Source organism: Micromys minutus (genome assembly GCF_963924665.1).
Source record: "Micromys minutus genome assembly, chromosome: 1".
Lineage (NCBI taxonomy): Eukaryota > Metazoa > Chordata > Mammalia > Rodentia > Muridae > Micromys > Micromys minutus.
The window spans coordinates 34,328,113-34,345,933 of NC_137969.1; positions in this window are offsets into that span (position 1 = coordinate 34,328,113).

Genomic DNA, 17,821 nt, shown 5'->3' on the forward strand with positions numbered 1-17,821 from the left:
TATATGCTCTTTATCGGGTCAGTTAACTGAAAAGTAAACACTAAAAGGCACTTGGACCACATCCGCACTGGTCCATCTGGAAAGAAGTTTCTGTTTAAAACTCTTTGGTATAAGGAACTTGTTGACAGTGATGGATTTCAAATCACATTTTTCATTAAATGCAAACATAAGCTGATGTTAGTTTTGAAAATTGCCTTTGCCCCTTCCTTCACAAGGAGTCTGTTAGGTGAGTTTCCAGTGTGTTATCAATTCCCACGACGTGATACAGTCGGATTTCCCCCCAGGTCTTTCTTCCACACGCCTCTTGCATCTTCAGAATTGTTGAAATTAATGACTAATATATTCAGGCTCAGATGTGTTTCTACAACCCATAATGTTGTTAATTAGTGCGTAAGTTTGACGGGGTATCATAAAACTATGCATATTGTTTTTGTACTGAATGGCACACGCCGGGTTATAAAGTGCAAACTATTAAATCACTCCATAAATTGCCACTAGCATATTGGAGGGAAGGATTACCATATTCAAGTTAACAGGATCAAAAGTCATTTTGCAAGCAGCTTAATGCCGTGTCCATGTTATTTTCTGACAGTTCATTAGTTCTTAATGTTTACTGGCATCACAAAGGCTGCTCACACTCAGCAGTAAAGGCTGCTCACACTGATGAGCAGGTTTGAGCCGGTGTAGTTGGCAGTCACTGGGCAGACACTGTCAGCTCTACGACAGCTATCTCAATCAGAACTGGCAAAGATTCATGGAGTCCTGGATGGAAGGTAAATGAAAACTCACACATATAGTAAGTAGATTAAAACGGACAAATGAACAAACAACAAAACAACATTTTCTTCTGTCATGGTTTTTAAAAGGCTTACACTGGGCTCTGTCCAGGTAGACTGTTGTTTTTACATTTTAGGTGCCTGACATGCTCAGGCTTGAATTCACAGTCATGGATTAGAAAAATATATACCAATGAAATATACATAGATTACAGATAAGGAAAGATATCTAAAATCATGAGTCAATACATACGGCCTGGGCTGAACCCCCAACGGCATCAATGACGATGCACTCAATATGAAGTTTATTTATACGTACTTCCATTTGTCTGTTTATGCAACTTTTTTCTTTCAAATTCCAATCCTTACCATAAGTCTTCAGGCTTTCAGTGCTGACTTTGGCTGACCACCATAATCTTCAATGCTGATAGACACACTCTGGCTGTTATGACCTGATATTAACTGTTCAACTACCAAGTGCATGGAGGTAGGCATGGAAGAGACCCTGGGGCTGCATTTTAAATATTTATTACTACAGGGAAAAGGCATCCTTAGTGTGTGTCTCCCCTTGAGATGGGCAGGTATGAACAGAGTTTACAAAAGCAGGATCCTTAATCCCTTCAACAGATGGGAAGGGTGCTTGGAGATGCTGAAGACTGCTGTATGAGTCACACTCCTGTTGGTCTCACTGAAATTCTGAACTGAAATTCGGAGAGAACAACCTTCAGGTAGTCCTGAAGAAGAGACTAGTCCTGTTTCCTTTCATTCATGGTTTCAGAGACTAATCCTATCAATGAAGAATTTGGGGCAGCTCCCATTACGACTGCCAGCCTCAAGGACATACAAAGATATCTCCAAAAGGAGTAACAAAGATGACGATGGTTGGCACTGACCTATAGTGGAGGTTCAGAAGAAAGAAAAGAAGAAAATCAGAGACACCACCAGCATAAGCCTCACCTCTGCTTCCTAGCAATGGAGGCTAACGAGGCTGCTGAAAGACAGACTAATGTCTGAGGTGAGCAGGGTGCTTTATCCTCATTAAGTCACAGCTGTCATTGTGCCTTGGGATCAGCTCTGGACACAGCACTGTTCCAGCCTTGTAGGACCATGACAAAGAAACACAGACTGACAGTGCAACTCCAAATTCTTCTTTGTGGCAACTGTCTTGCTCATGAAACTCAGAAACAGTTAAATAGTATGGGCAAGAGGCAAAGCAGAAACCCCTGAGAAAGGACTGAATCAGGGAAGAGATACCACGAATTGGGCAGTGATTTAGTTAACGACACTCATATCTGAACAAAAATTTATGCCATCAGACAAAATGTACCAATTAAACTCAATTATGTTTTCCATTATTAGTGAATTAGGTATTAAGCTAACACTCATTTGATTATATATATTTAATTCTGGGAATCTTTCAGTGGGATCAGAGCAAAACTTCTTCTTTCTTAGATATATTAGTATTCATATAAACACAATGAAATGAGCATAAAATGGGCTGTTATTGTCACTAAGAAATAAGAACTTCGAGACTCACCCTGCTAGAAGTTGGCTGGTAATCTATGACCTGCTTACTCCAAGTTCCTGTTAATTCCTACATTGGGCCTCTCCAACAGTCACATAATAAAATATAATTCAGCCATAAAGTATAGGGACTACTCATCTAGTATACCACGATCCATAAATAGGGTGTCAGTCTCTCTGTACACTAAGATTTAATAATAGAGAAATGGCACCTGTCACCTATGACACCATGATTCTCTTATAGAAAGAAGGCCTCATTCACCCAGAACATTACAGCTAGTCCACAGAGAACATTATCTTGTTTTCCTTATGACAGGACAACCTGTAATCAATAATTGCTGCTTAGTTTCATTTGCAGTGAGCTCTAGAAAACAACTTCTAATTGTAGAGTATCTGAACTAGAGACACATCTTAAGAATGAACACAGTTTAACAGAAGGAAACATGTGCATGTTGAATTAATAAGAGCATTAAGGACCCAGAAAATAACCAGCACATTTATAAAATTATATAAATAAGATATTAAAACTGCCACAGTAACAATGGGTTACAGAGGGATAAGAAAACTTCCAAGAAACCAACCCCTGTCCTCAGGAGAAACTCAGGAAATGACAGCCTATAGGACCAGGGATTATTGCTGCAGGACACAGCATCCTGGCAGAGAAGGAAGGAACTATCGGGTATTATAAATTTAATTATACTACAACATATATTAGTTGCAAACCATTAATATATATTTTTATATAAAATTAATATAACTTTACTTGTTGAAATGAAAAATTTATTTTTATATTTAATTTATAATATAAAATAAAAGGTAGTATATGTTTACAATATTTATTTTTCTCTTAAACTATAAAATACATTTTAACTTTTAATTGATAATTATTTAATATAAATAACTGAGATTTCTCTATGTGCAGTCTTATGACTTCATTCAAAAGCAGATCACCTGCATGGTCATAGTGCTCTGAGTTTATATCAAATCTTCATATTACCTAGGTCAATTAATGTGAAGTTCAGGCTCTTGTGGTTCTTGTACAAGCAAGTCTACTACACTTTCAGTCATCTAAAATTCAGAATATAGTCATTTGAACCCCATGGAAAGGACGATATTATCAACCAACCAAACCCTCCAGAGATCCCTGGTACTGTAACACCAACCAATGAGCACACATGGAGAGATCCATGGCTCCAGGTGCATATGCAGCAGAGGATAACATTGTCTGGCATCAATGGGAGGAGAGGCCTTTGGTCCAGTGAAGGCTCCTTTTCCCAGTGTAGGGGAATGCCAAGGCACTGAGGTGGGAGAGGGTTGTTGGGAGAGGGAGCACCTTCATAGAAGGAAAGGTAAGGGGAGAGTGATGGGAGTGGAGGAGAGAAGTGTATAGCATTTGAAATGTATATAAAGAGAATATCCAATCAGAAAAGAAAAAAGAAAAAAATCATCATCAACAAAAAAGAAAGAAAATAAGAGTGAACAATCAATACTACTGACTTTTACTATATGTAATGATTAACAATGATTATCACCTAATCTGTTAATGTATGTCTGGGGGGGGGAGTGTCAAGATTGAATTGATTGAGATGGAAGACCACTCTAAGGGAGACATCATAACTAGGTTGGGCTTTTTTATAAAATGACAAAGAGTAATTTGACAAAATATCAACATTCCTCATTCTCTGCTTCCTGACTGTGGGTGCAGTGAGGCTTACCTCCTGCTCTACCTACATCCCTTTGCACAATCCACTGTAGCCTAAACTGAGACACAAATTTAACTCTTACTTCTTCAGGGTTCTTCTTTCATATGCTTGGGGGACAACAACAAGAAAAGACATCGAAATACCACACTGAACTTTTATTCACTGCTACAGAACACATCTTTGCTTATACGCATCAGAAACAGCTAACTGCATGTGGTGCTAGCTCCCAGAGCACCCAGAAGAAGGCCCTGTTATCTTTAGGAGGTAGCTACTGGAAAACTCTTTCCAGGAGAATAAGATGCAGAGTCGGAAGACATCAATTTCTTGACCAAAAATTTGAAAAAAGTGAAAATTGTAATAGATCAAATAAGAGATAAGGGTTGAAAATAAGATACAAAAATGAAGAACTGTATACCTTACAAATTAGTTGATAAATTTTAAAAATTAAATTTCATAAATAAAAATTGCAGTAAGCTAAGTTCAATTTATAGTTATAGAGAAACAAAACTTTAAAAACTTAAAAAAGCAGTATAAGTCAGTCTGTAGGTCTAGAGCCATTCGCAGTAACATGCTAACTCTTCATATGCACTGCTCACAGCAGCTTAAAGTTTTATGAGCTCCATTCATCATTAGCTCCCTGTACAGGTACAACATTATTTATTTATTTTTTTCTGCTGTACTCTGCCTTTTCTATGTTTAGAAGCATGTATATATGTAAGTATCTTTGCATTAAAATGAAACACAGTATTCAGTAAAGTGGTATGCTGTGCATGTTTATAGTCTACATCCAACTGTGCCACATGGCCAAGCTGTACTGCCCAGGTTTCTGAATTCTTTCCCTTTTGCATAAAGAATGCTTCACTCTCCTTGGTATTAACTGAACTGCAACTGCATTGAGGTATTAAGTGCTGTCAGTAGGGGGCACCGAAGGGACAATGGACAAGAGCATCAGTCTCTTGGCTTTGGCATGTTTCTTCTGGCTAGCTCTTATCGTGCCTGAATGACAGTCCCATGGTTTTCATCCAAGGTCAAATATCTTGATCCAGCTGGGTTAGTGATATCCATACAGTTTCACTAGCACGGAATACATGGCTTCTCGTTGCTCCTCTCTAACCTTTTTTTCCAAGAAATAATTCTTGGCAATTTCTTGCTTTGAACTTATCACAGGCACACCTTCTTCAGGTTCATCCATTTCACACTTAATAGAGCATACTCTACATTTTTTCCTTCCTTGGAGGTAGACAAAGGTGTTCACTTTCCTCTAAATCCCTGAGAAGTTTTTTTTTTTTTGCCATTGGAATTATGAGTTTTTTAAAATTTTTGCCTGTCCATGGTCAGTGCTACTTTTCTGATATCTATTGCAGCCTCTTCACACTAAGAACTCTCAAGAGTCTCAGTGTTTCATGGCTAAGTACCAGTTAAATCATCATCACTTCTAATTTAGGAGGAGACTACTTTAAGTCACTAATGGCCAGCAACCGCTACCTCCTTGCACTGCTTGTTAAGCCATGTCCTGTCTTAACTAACAACTGGCATTAGAGGATGAGTGGATTATATCTGTTTTCTGAGTCTTAACTTGGCTACTTCATTTACTGTATCCTGAAACCATTACAGAGAGCATACTTTTATGGAGAGGGGAACCTGGAGAATATAATAAGAACAGTGAACTGATTAACTGTGCATTTGGTTTGGGTCTCCTCAGTAACAATGAAATCTTAAACAACTCACCCAATTTTATTGAAGTTCATTTAATGAAAATGAGCTATAAAAACTTTCTAATGGAATGGTATATGAGCTAATGAATTGCACATCTAAACACTTCTTTGTAATATCTAAAGGACAAGAGAAGAGAGGCAGCTATAACACTGGTAATGATGGTTATGACAGTGATCACTTGCGTTTCTTTACTATGCCCGCCTGCATTTTAGGTGCATCATGAAGAGAATGTAAATGAGAAACAGATTGTACACCACAAACAGAAACTTAGGAAAGCACAATTCCTTATGAAGGAAAGGTGCTACATCACAAGTTCCAAAGTAATCTGTGATAGAAGGACATACTATTATCTTGAGATCTTTTTGTCCCATGGATTTAAATAATGTGAATAATTGTGTTTCTTCTATATTGGTCAATACAGATTATTGTATTGGCTTTATTCATGAAATATTTTCTTTCTGTAACTACTTATTGAACACTTATTTTTATTTTGTTAAGAATTTGCTTGTCAAGCAGCTAATAGAGTCAGATACAGATACTAGCACTCAACCGATGAACAGAAGCTGGAACTACTGTGATTGAATTGGGGGAAAGCTAGAAAAAGCAGAGGAGGAAGGCAGGCACATGGGAAGAGCAGCAATCTCAACTGAACTGGACTCCCAAGATCTCTTAGAACTGAGCCACTAACCAGGTGGTATACATCAGCTGATATGAGGCTCCTATACATAGACAGCATAGAACTCCCTGGTCTGGCCTCAGTAAGAGAGGATACACCTAACCTTCAAGAAACTTGATGTCCCAGGGAGTGGGAATGTTTGGTAGTATTGTGGTGGGAGATAGGGACATCCTCTTGAGGGTGGGAGGTGGAGGAGCTATGGGATAGGGAACCATAGTGGTCAGGGTATGGGGCAGACCAAGAGGTGGATGAAGACTGGACTGTATAAAAGGATTAAAAAATAAAAAAAAAATAAACAAATATTTTTGTGAGGATGCTTTTCATTTTTCTGAATAGTGTTAAAAGAGATGTGATATCTTTCTCCTTGAAATATATGATCTTTTCCAAAGTTTAAATGAAAAATTATCAGAATGTGTTGAAAGAAAAATTATGTTCAAAACATTTAGATGCAGATAATTTAAGTGGTTGAGAGTAATGTTGTAGGTCCAAGAAATGGAGGAAGAGAAAGAAGACTGAGTGAAAGGAGAAGATGAAGAAGAAAAAGAAGAAGAAGAAGAAGAAGAAGAAGAAGAAGAAGAAGAAGAAGAAGAAGAAGAAGAAGAAGAAGAAGAAGAAGAGGAGGAGGAGGAGGAGGAGGAGGAGGAGGAGGAGGAGGAGGAGGAGGAGGAGGAGGAGGAGGAGGAGGAGGAGGAGGAGGAGGAGGAGGAGGAGGAAGAAGAAGAAGAAGAAGAGGAAGAGGAAGAGGAAGAAGAAGAAGAAGAAGAAGAAGAAGAAGAAGAAGAAGAAGAAGAAGAAGAAGAAGAAGAAGAAGAAGAAGAAGAAGAAGAAGAAGAAGAAGAAGAAGAAGAGAAAAACTGTAAAGAAATGAAAGGGGCATGCCATGCCCATCCCTGGGGCGATGGGATTCAAAGATGACCTAGCTAATTCAAGGATATGTAAAGATAATAATAAAGATTGCTATTTTCCAGTTTTATATCTAATGTGTGATGCTTTAATTGAGACACAACGAAGCTCTTCATTTAAAAATATGTTTTATTGTGGATCTTTTTGCTGTAGAGTTTTCAGGACTATACACATGTTTGCCTTAGAGTTGTACACTTCATATATCCCATGTTCTAGAACAAATGGAAAAGGTTTCAACTGCTACCCTATCAGATTTGCAAACTGAAATTATAATCTTCAGAAGAAATCAAAGTCAGGATATAAAAATCATAAATAAAATTCGACTGACATATAAAGTCTCAAAATTTCTTTAAGAAATCAATAACAGAGGTTGGAGAGATAACTTAGCAATTAAGAGAGATGATTGTTTTTTCTAGAGGTTCAAGTACCAGTACATATAACTCCAGTTACAGGAGATAAGATACCAATTCCTGGCTTCTGTGAGCACTATGTGTATGTGTTATAGAGACATACATAGAGGCAAAACATCTATGCTCATAAAATAAAATAAACTTAAAAAAATAAAACAAGTCAGTATCAATAAAATATGTATTAGCTTAATCTCCTGAGAATAATCTTCCCAACTTCTACTAATATACATAGTCACCTTTCCTTTCAAAATAGAAGTTACCTGAAATTGATGAGGCAATGCAAGCTATGGTTTGCAGCATAATCTAGACATATATTTTTGCTATGCACTTATAAAATTCTATATAGTAATTCAAGGTACTTCAGCACTCATTCACTAGTGGTTTAGAAGTATTTACTAATTTCAGAAATTCAATCATATAAAATGGATAATGATAAAACATATAACCATAACACACACACACACACACACACACACACACACACACACACACCACATACACACACACAGACATGCACACACATACATATAACAGGTACACACACACACACATATCTATCTATCTATATATATATATATATATATATAAACATATGATTAAAAGTAGATAAAATTCTTTTAAAGTTATATCACTGCAGTGCCATTATTATAAGCATCAAAATAAAGATTATTTCAATATTTAAATTTACTTAGAAAATAAATAGCTACTATATAATATATAGTTAATTTTGAGTTTTACATAAACATATATTTATTAGAAATGAGACCAGATACAGAGATAGGAATGTGAATCAATGGAATAGAGTAGAAGTTTCAGAAATAAATACTCACTTATATGGTCACTTGATTTTTGACAAAGGAGCTGTGAACATTCAATGGAAAAAGGACAGCCTCTTCAACAAATGGTGTTGGTTCAACTGGAACTCAGCATACAGAAGAATGAAAATAGACCCTTTCTAATATCCTTGTGCAAACTCAAGTACAAGTGGATCAAAGATCTCCACATTAAGTCAGGTACACTGAAACTATTAGAAAAGAAAGTAGGGAAAACCTTAGAACACATAGGCACAGAAGAAAGTTTCCTGAGCAGAACACCAAAGGCTCATGCTCTAAGGTCAAAGATCAAAAAATGGGACTTAATGAGATTGCAAAGTTTCTGTAAGGCTAAGGACACTGGTAAGAAAACAAAACGGCAGCCAACCAATTGGAAAAAGATCTTTACCAACCCAACATCTGATAGAGGCTAATATCCAAGATATACAAAAAACTCAAGATGTGAGACACCAGAGAATCAAACAATCCTATTACAAAATGGGCTACAAAGATAAACCAAAAGTTCTCAATTGAGGAATATCCAATGGCAGAGAAGCATCTAAGGAAGTGCTCGACATCATTAGTCATCAGGGAAATGCAAATCAAAACTACCCTGAGATTCCACTTCACACCAGTCAGAATGGCTAACATCAAAATTCAGATGACAGCAGGTGCTGGCGAGGTTGTGAGAAAGAGGAACACTTCTCCACTGTTTGCGGGGTTGTAAACTGGTACAACCACTGTGGAAATCAGTCTGGCGGTTCCTCAGAAAATTGGAGATAGTACTACCTGAAGACCCAGTTATTCCAGTTCTACACATATATCCCAGAGACGCTCCAACATACACCAAAGGCACATGCATCACAATGTTCGTTGCAGCCCTATTTATAATAACCAGAAGCTAGAAAGAACCCAGATGTTTTTCAGTAAATGAATGTTTACAAAAATTGTGGTATATTTATACAATGGAGTACTACTCAGCTATCAGATACAATGACTTTATGAAATTCCTAAGAAAATGGATGCATCTAAATAATATCATCCTGAGTGAGGTAACCCAGTCACAAAAGAGAAGATATAATATGAAGTCACTGATAATTGGATACTAACCTCAAATACCCCAGAGACAACTCACAAACTATATGAAGCTCAAGAAAAACAAAGTCCAAAAAAAAAAAAAAAAAAAAAAAAAAAGCCTCACTTCTTCTTAGAGAAAAAAAAATGGATAGCACCCTCTCAGAGTGTGGTACACCTGGACCTCAAATCATTAATAATCCAAGAGCTTAGTTAATAGCCTTGTGGCAATTTTTGGTATTCACAGATCATTATGCTTAATCTATACCCAACAAGAAATCTGTTTCTATGTTTCGTTCTGTCATACATGTACTTCATGCTTATTATAACTTGTGATATTTCAATGCATGCTATCAAACCTCTAAAAGAATTAAGCACTGACAAAAATATTCATATAATAATATACCAAATGCCTTTAAACATTTGTAAATGTATCCCTCTTTTTTTAAAAATAAAGTGGAAAAGAAAAGAAAAGATATATGACTCCCAGCTCTGCCTGCACCATGCCTTCCTACATTCTGCCATGTTCGTACCTTGATGATAATGAACTGAATCTGTGAACCTGTAAGATAGCACCAATTAATTTTTTTCTTATAAAAAGGAAAAAAGAAATGAGAGAAGACTTACCCCCACTCACTGGTTCGACCTTTCTACCCACCCACTTCTACAATACATGAGAGTTTTGAGCAGGAGATAAGTCCTGTACAGCAACCTAGTCTCCTTTGTTCACTTTATTCCACCATCAAGTCATTTACATGTAAAAAACCTAGACCCAACTTGTGCATCCTCTCTTTCTATGTCTATATCAGATTTAGAACTAACAGAAGAGGCCCTCCTGCTCAGAACCTATTGCATTAATACCAGTAATATGAACAATCAAGCCACCATCTTCATTCCAATACTTACTACTAGTCTTGTAAAAATTTTTGCTATTGACATTTTTTTTTTGATGAAACTCAGGGTGCATAATTCAAAAGAACAATCAAAAACTTCTTCAGAGAATTCATGGAGATTTTTTTCTTAATTCATGGAGTTTTAAAAAGCACATAGAAATGGCAAAATAAAATTACAGGGAAAGGGTATAAGGAGGAAACACAAACAAACAACAACATAAAAACAAAAAAATGGCTGTATAATTCCTAAGAAAATGTGAACATAGGTTTTATGAAAATAACAATTCAGAAATTATATTGGAATTCAGTAAGAAGAGAGAAATATTCAAAATGACTTGAGGTCAAAGAAACATGGAATTAATAATCTCAATAATTTACCAAAAAACTCAAAGTAAGCCTTACAAGTAGGGTGGATCAAGCAGAAAATAAAAAAAAAAAAAAAAAAAATATGTCGAGTTGAGAAGTCCAAATGGAGATAACATACAGAACGTTTAATTTAGTAAAGCAGGAAAGAAAAATCTAGTAAATTTGGAAACATCATAAAAAATGAAGCAAAACCAAAAAGCATACCTTTGAATTATAGTCACACAAGGATACAAATTCAAAATGTAGAGTATATTTTCAACATAAGCATAGAAGAAAACTTTTTCAAACTAAGAAAAGACACCAAATAGACAAGAGTAAGAAAAATAATCCCATGGCATACTATAGCTAAAACACTAAATTGACAAAACAAAGAAGGTGTATTGAAAACTTCAAAAGAAATCTGAAAATCATATAGAAAGATTATGCAAAATGTCCAGAAATTACATGAAGATAAAAATACAGAAAAACAAACCTATGGTAGAAATTTAAAACAATCCCAGAAGGAAAATTTATAGCACTAAGTGCTTTGATTGAAAATTAAAATAATAAATGAATATAATAAACATATATAATAAGCATGAATAAATGGTTTAAAGATGCAACTTTAAAAATACCAATAACAAACCACATGTAAACCCAGCTGACACCTAGGCATAATAAAAAGCACATCAGATAGCAATGAAATTAAAATAATACAAAAAAATCATCATATGTAAGAGCTGGTTCTTTGAAAAAATAAGTAAGATTAACATACACTTGGCCCAACTACTGAAGAGAAAGTGATTATGCAAGTTAATAGATCAGAAATGAATAGAGATACCTTACAATAGACAGATTAGGAATTCAGAATAGAATAAAGGGATATTTTTAAAACATGTACTTTATTCAGCTAGAAAAATCTTAAAATATATATCAATTTATAGATGCCATAAAATGAGCAACATTAAATCTGAAGAAATCTAGAAACTAAATTGGTAAAAAAGCAAATACAATTGGTGCACTTTATCAAAATATATTCACAGATTACATATAATCTGAAATAAAATGTCCATTTTATTTTTCACAAAAAAATTCTAAAATGTATATGAAACACAGAAAACCAAATAAGAATCCAAATAATCCTCCATGGAACAATCATGATCGCCATTTCAGATATTAAGATTTGATACAGATATATAGTAATATAATCAATCTAACACTGTCATAAAGACTTGTAAACTATTGTGTAAATGGAACTGAAAGGCTAGTCAGTCAATATATATCTATTCATCTACTATTTGACACATATGTCAAAATCACAATCTGGAGAAAATCATTTTCAACCAATAGTGCTGAGAAAATTGGATAGCTACAAAGAGAAGAATAAAATTACATCCATAGCATCACATTATACAAAACTAACTTTAAGTCTAAAGACCTAAATATGAAAACAGAAACAGTAATCTCATAGAAGAAAATATAGACAATACCCTACTTACATAATTGTAGGAAAGGACTAACAACTGACAAATGAGAATTTGTAAAACTGAAAAGCTCTACATACCTAAATCACAATTAGCTGGATGAAAAAGCCTACAATGGGAGAGAATCTTTGCCAGCTATACATCTGACAGTTGATTCATATGAAGGAGGTAAAAGAAAAATGAAAATAAAGCCCAAAATCTAGAAAACAAATTGTACCTGAAGACCCAGAAATATCACTCTTTAGAATATACCCAAATGATGTCCTACCACCATTCCACAGGTAAGAATGTTCCACTATGTTTATAGCAGCCTTTCTTGTGATAGCCAGAAGCTGTAAACAACCAAGGTGTCCCATGACAGAAGAATGGATACAGGAAATGTGATTCATTTACACAATGGAATACTACTCAGATATTAAGAACGAGAACATCCTGAGTTTTACAGGCAAATGAATGGAACTAGTAAATATCATCCTGAGTGAGGTAACTCAGACCCAAAATGACTTGAATGGAATGCATTCACTAATAAGTAGATATTAACAAAAAAATAAAATTTCAGAACACCCAAGATACAGTCCACAGAACTCAAAAATATTACCAAGATGAAGGGCCCAAGTGAGGACACCTCAGTCCTACTTGTGAAGGAGAAGAAAGAAATCACAGTGGAGAGAGAAAGGGACCTGGAAGGAAAAGGAGACAAGGGTTGGGAAAAGGGAACATGATCTGGTATTGGGTGTGTGTATGGGGGCAGGAGGAGAAATGAAACCCTGAGGGCCAGCAGAAAGAATGAAAACAGATGACTTTGGGAGATAGTATGTTGGGAGAATCCTCCAGAATGTATGAAACAAGGGAGGTAAGAGACCCTCAGGACTCAAAGGAAGGAGGCTAAATGTAATGCCCTAAAGTGTGGAGAGGGAACTTATAGAACCCACGTCTAGAAGAAACGGCATCAAGTCAGGGATGAGGTTATTATCTCACTGTCAAAACTTTTACCCATAATTGTTCCTGTCTGAAAAAACTGTTGAGATAGAAATGAAGAGGAGCCTGAGGAAAAGAAGGTTCAGAGTGGGATCCACCTTAGCTTACAAGTGGGCCACGTGCTCTAATAATAATAATAATAATAATAATAATAATAATAATAATAATAATAATAATAATAATAATAACAATAACAAAAAGCCCACATACACATGGAGACTGAACAATGCGTTACTCAATGATAGGTTGGTCAAAGAGAAAGTAAAGAAAGAAATCAAATATGTTTAGAATTTAACAAAAGTGAAGGCAAAACATACCCAAACTTATGGTATACGATGAAAACAGTGCTAAGAGAAAATCTCATATTGCTGAGGACCTCCAAAAATGAACCTAGAGAGAGCATACACTGACAGCTTGACAGCACAACTGAAAGCTCTAGAACAAAAAGAAGCAGATACACCCAAAAGGACTAGATGGCAGGAAATAATTAAATTCAAAGCTGAATTCAACCAAGTAGAAACAAAAAGAACTATACAAAGAACCAGCAAGCCAAGAGCTCTTTCTTTGAGAAAATCAACAAATTGATAAACCCTTAGCCAGACTAACCAGAGAGCACAGAGAGAGTATCCAAATTAACAAAGTCAGAAATGAAAGTGGAGACATAATAACTAAAACTGAGGAAATTCAAGAAATCATCAGATCCTAGTATAAAAGCCCATACTCAACAAAACTAGAAAGTCTAGAAGAAATGGACAATTTTCTAGACAGATACCAGGTAAAAAAGTTAAATCAGAATCAGGTAAACCACCTAAACAACCCCATAACACCTAAAGTAAGAGACGCAGTCATCACAAACCTGCCAACCGGGAAAAAAAAAAAAAAGCCCAAGACCTGAACTGTTTAGTGGATTCTATCAGAACTTTATAGAAGACCTAATAACAACCCTCTCTAAACTATTCATAAAATAGATACAGAGGGAAAGAGGGAATACTACCCAACTCATTCACCAAAGCCAGTTCCTCAGAAAATTGAACATAGTTCTACCTGAGGACCCAGATATACCACTATTGGACATATACCCAAAAGAAGCTCCAACATTTAACCAGGACACATGCTCAACCATGTTAATAGCAGCCTTATTTATAATAGCCAGTAGCTGGAAAGAACCCAGATGTCCTTCAACAGAGGAATGGATTCAGAAATTGTACCTATACACAATGGAGTACTACTCAGCTTTTAAAAACAAGGAGCTCATGATATTTCTATTCTAATGGATGGAACTTGAAGCTATAATCTGAGTTATGTAACCCAGTCACAAAAGAGCCTTCATGGAATTTGCTCAAGAATAAGCAGATTCTAAACTAAAAAGCTCAGAATACCCAAGACACCCTCTGCAGTACTTATGAAGCTCAAAAAGAAGGAAAACTAGAATGTAGCTGCCTCAGTGCTTCTTATAAAGGAGAACAAAACACTCAGGGGAGAAAATAAAAGTACAAATAGAAGAACAGGGATTGAAGAAAAAATCTACAGACTGGAGAACCACCCACTATGTAGCCACCAAACTCAAACTCCATTGCTGATGCTAAGAAGTGTTTACAGGCAGGAACCAGATATGAACATCTCTTCAGAGGCTCTGCCAGAGTCATATAGATACAGATGAGGATGACTGCAGCGAATCATCTGTCTGAACACAGGGACCCCCCCATGTAAAAACTAAAGAAAGAACTGAAGGAGCTGAAAGGTTTGCAACCTCATGGGAAGAAAGATATCATCCAAGCCAAGGCACTGAGGTTGAGAGGGTGTTTGGAAGATGGAGCACCTTTATCAAAGCAGGTTGGTGGTGGGGAAAGGGGAGTTGGGAGAGAGCATATAACCTTTTAAATGTAAATATAGAGAATATCCAATAAAATTGAAAAAAATTGTCCTCTTAATTAGTTGATTCACCTTTTTAAAAAACTTATGCCATGCTTAAAATCAAAGTTAAGGTTTGTTTTCCTATATTGTGAATTTTTTTTATCAATTACATACAAATAAAGATGACATTGTTATCTTCAAGTGCCTGCGATTTAAATATTGTTCATGAAACTTTACACACTTTTGTGTGGAGAGCTGTTTGTCATATAATTTTGACTTGCGTTCTTCATATTTGTATTTGCTTACATAATTTGAGAAGGTATAGTGACCATTATTCCTTGCTGACACTAGAAAAAATTATAATAGCAGAGATTTAAAAGTAACAATGATGACAGCGGCGATGACAATGCCAGAAGCAAGTTACATGATGATTTAGCTGTTGTAGTTCTGTTTAAACAGAGTGCCTGGCTTCCCATATGCATACTTTCCCGTTTATCATATTGACTGAGAGATAGCAGTTTAAAAACAGCTGTTCTGTGCTGCTGTTCAGCATGTGGCATCTTTTGACTCACCTAAACACTCTGAATTACTGCTAAGCCAATTCGAATAATATGAAGTGATACTATACACATATAAACTTTCTAAATGTCAGGCGTGAATATTTTATGACAGTAAACATTGGATAATCTTCTGAAGTCTTGAAAGAGTGTTGGATATAAATGACATGTGCCTAAACTATAGTCTGAAAGGGGGTATATGTATTTCCCTGTTGAAAGAGAAAATACCATGGTTTTCAATTTAATTGGCGAATCCATGTTTATCAAAGAAATTAACCTTAATGTTAAGTAAATATTATTTTATACACAATCAGAAGTTTTGGGTTGAGTAAGAAAATGAATTTCTTTGGTTCTTGGGTCCTAAAAGTTCATCCAGTTTCTGTTAAATGGCTTTTATGTCTTTTCAGACTAATGTATTTTGATGATTGGAAATGAGGAAAGAGAAAGGACAGGAGTTCATGCTAATGAATGAAACAGCCAAATTAATTGTTGAATGATCTTCAAAGGCACTATAAAAAGTCAATTCACCACGGCAACATTGAAATAAATATTTCCTGCTACATCTCTTGTTACTGACCATGTAGCTTTTAAAGTGAAAGCTTGTGTCTTCTTAATTCATACAAATTAACATTTCATTTTTCATTCTCACTCTCACTGCCAAAATGTTTATACTATTCTTATAGCAATGCTTCCCATCAGGGTATTTAATACCAGAACCATGCCATCATTCTCAGTATGGGTTTAACTAATAAAAGATGGATTCTCACAGTGCAGCCTCTTACAGACTGCAAAGAAAATTCTGTTAGAACTTCCAACCAGGTCATCCACATGTTGAAATTTTTTTTTCAGTTTTAAATAAATCAGTACATATTTAGATCAAATTCTGAATAATTATTTCTGATGCCCTCTGTCATCTATTAAAATTACATGCTGGTCATTCCTCTAAAGCTGATTTTTTTTCAAAGTTTATTAGAATTTGGAATTTGAATTATTTCAACAATTATGTACCTCTCTATAACTACAATGCCCTCACCTCAACATAACTTTTTAGAATAACTTTTATTTTTCTGTATTAGTGCTTTTGTCTTCATGTATGTACGTGCACGATGCAAATGTCTGGTACATGTGGAGATTAGACAGGGTTTTAGGCACTCTGGAATTGGAGTTGTGAATGGTTGTGAGCCACCCTGTGGGTCCTGTGAAGTAACTTGTGTTTTTTTGCAAAAACAATGCATGCTCTTATCCTGTAATCCAGATCTCTGGTCTGTAAATCCTTTCTTGACAATTCTGAACAGGTGCCTTGGTAAAAGAGAGACAGAAAGAAGAGAAAGAAAAGAGAAAGAATGAAAACATTTGACACAGGCAGATAGTGAACTCAAGTTTCAGATGTGGATCATAAGAATGAGGAGGAATAATAATATAATTCTGTGCCTTTAAGATTCTTGATGTTAGATTTTTCTTGTTTCACTAATTATGTTGTTTGTAACAGAGTTATGGCTGAATGTCATTTACAGTCTGCAAAACACTACCTACAAAACTGATATTATGCTCAATGCTGGGTCAGCAATGAATAAAACTAAACTCTAAATTTTCTACTTTTAGTAGCAAAATACAAACAAATACATCAGTTCCAATAGTGCAGCCAGGACCTTGGACCTATGGAAATAAATACAAAGTGCTTCAAACCATTACAATATGAGGCAAAATGGAAAATAGTGTCTTTAAATTACTTCTTTTAAAAGCCAATTGGCTATTTACAGTGACCATGGCATTACGCTTTATAGTGCATTTCCAAATAAAGTATAAAACAATGATAGAAAGTTCAGAATAGAAATGTAAGGGTCAGTGATCCAAAGTTGAGGGAAAGCAGAAAGGTGGATTTTTACCTACTTCATAAAAAACTGTGACCCTAAAGAGTGTTAATGCTATTATCCCGCTAAACAATTAAAGATGAATTAATAGCAATGAAAAGACCTTTTAGTTAGAAAAAATATGGCTTAACACATAAAAATTAACAATGAGCAATTAGAAATGAGTTCATAACATTTTGGTCTGCAACAGATTTAAATATGTATGGCTTTAGAAACAAATTGCCATCTGTGTAATACCCTTGCTT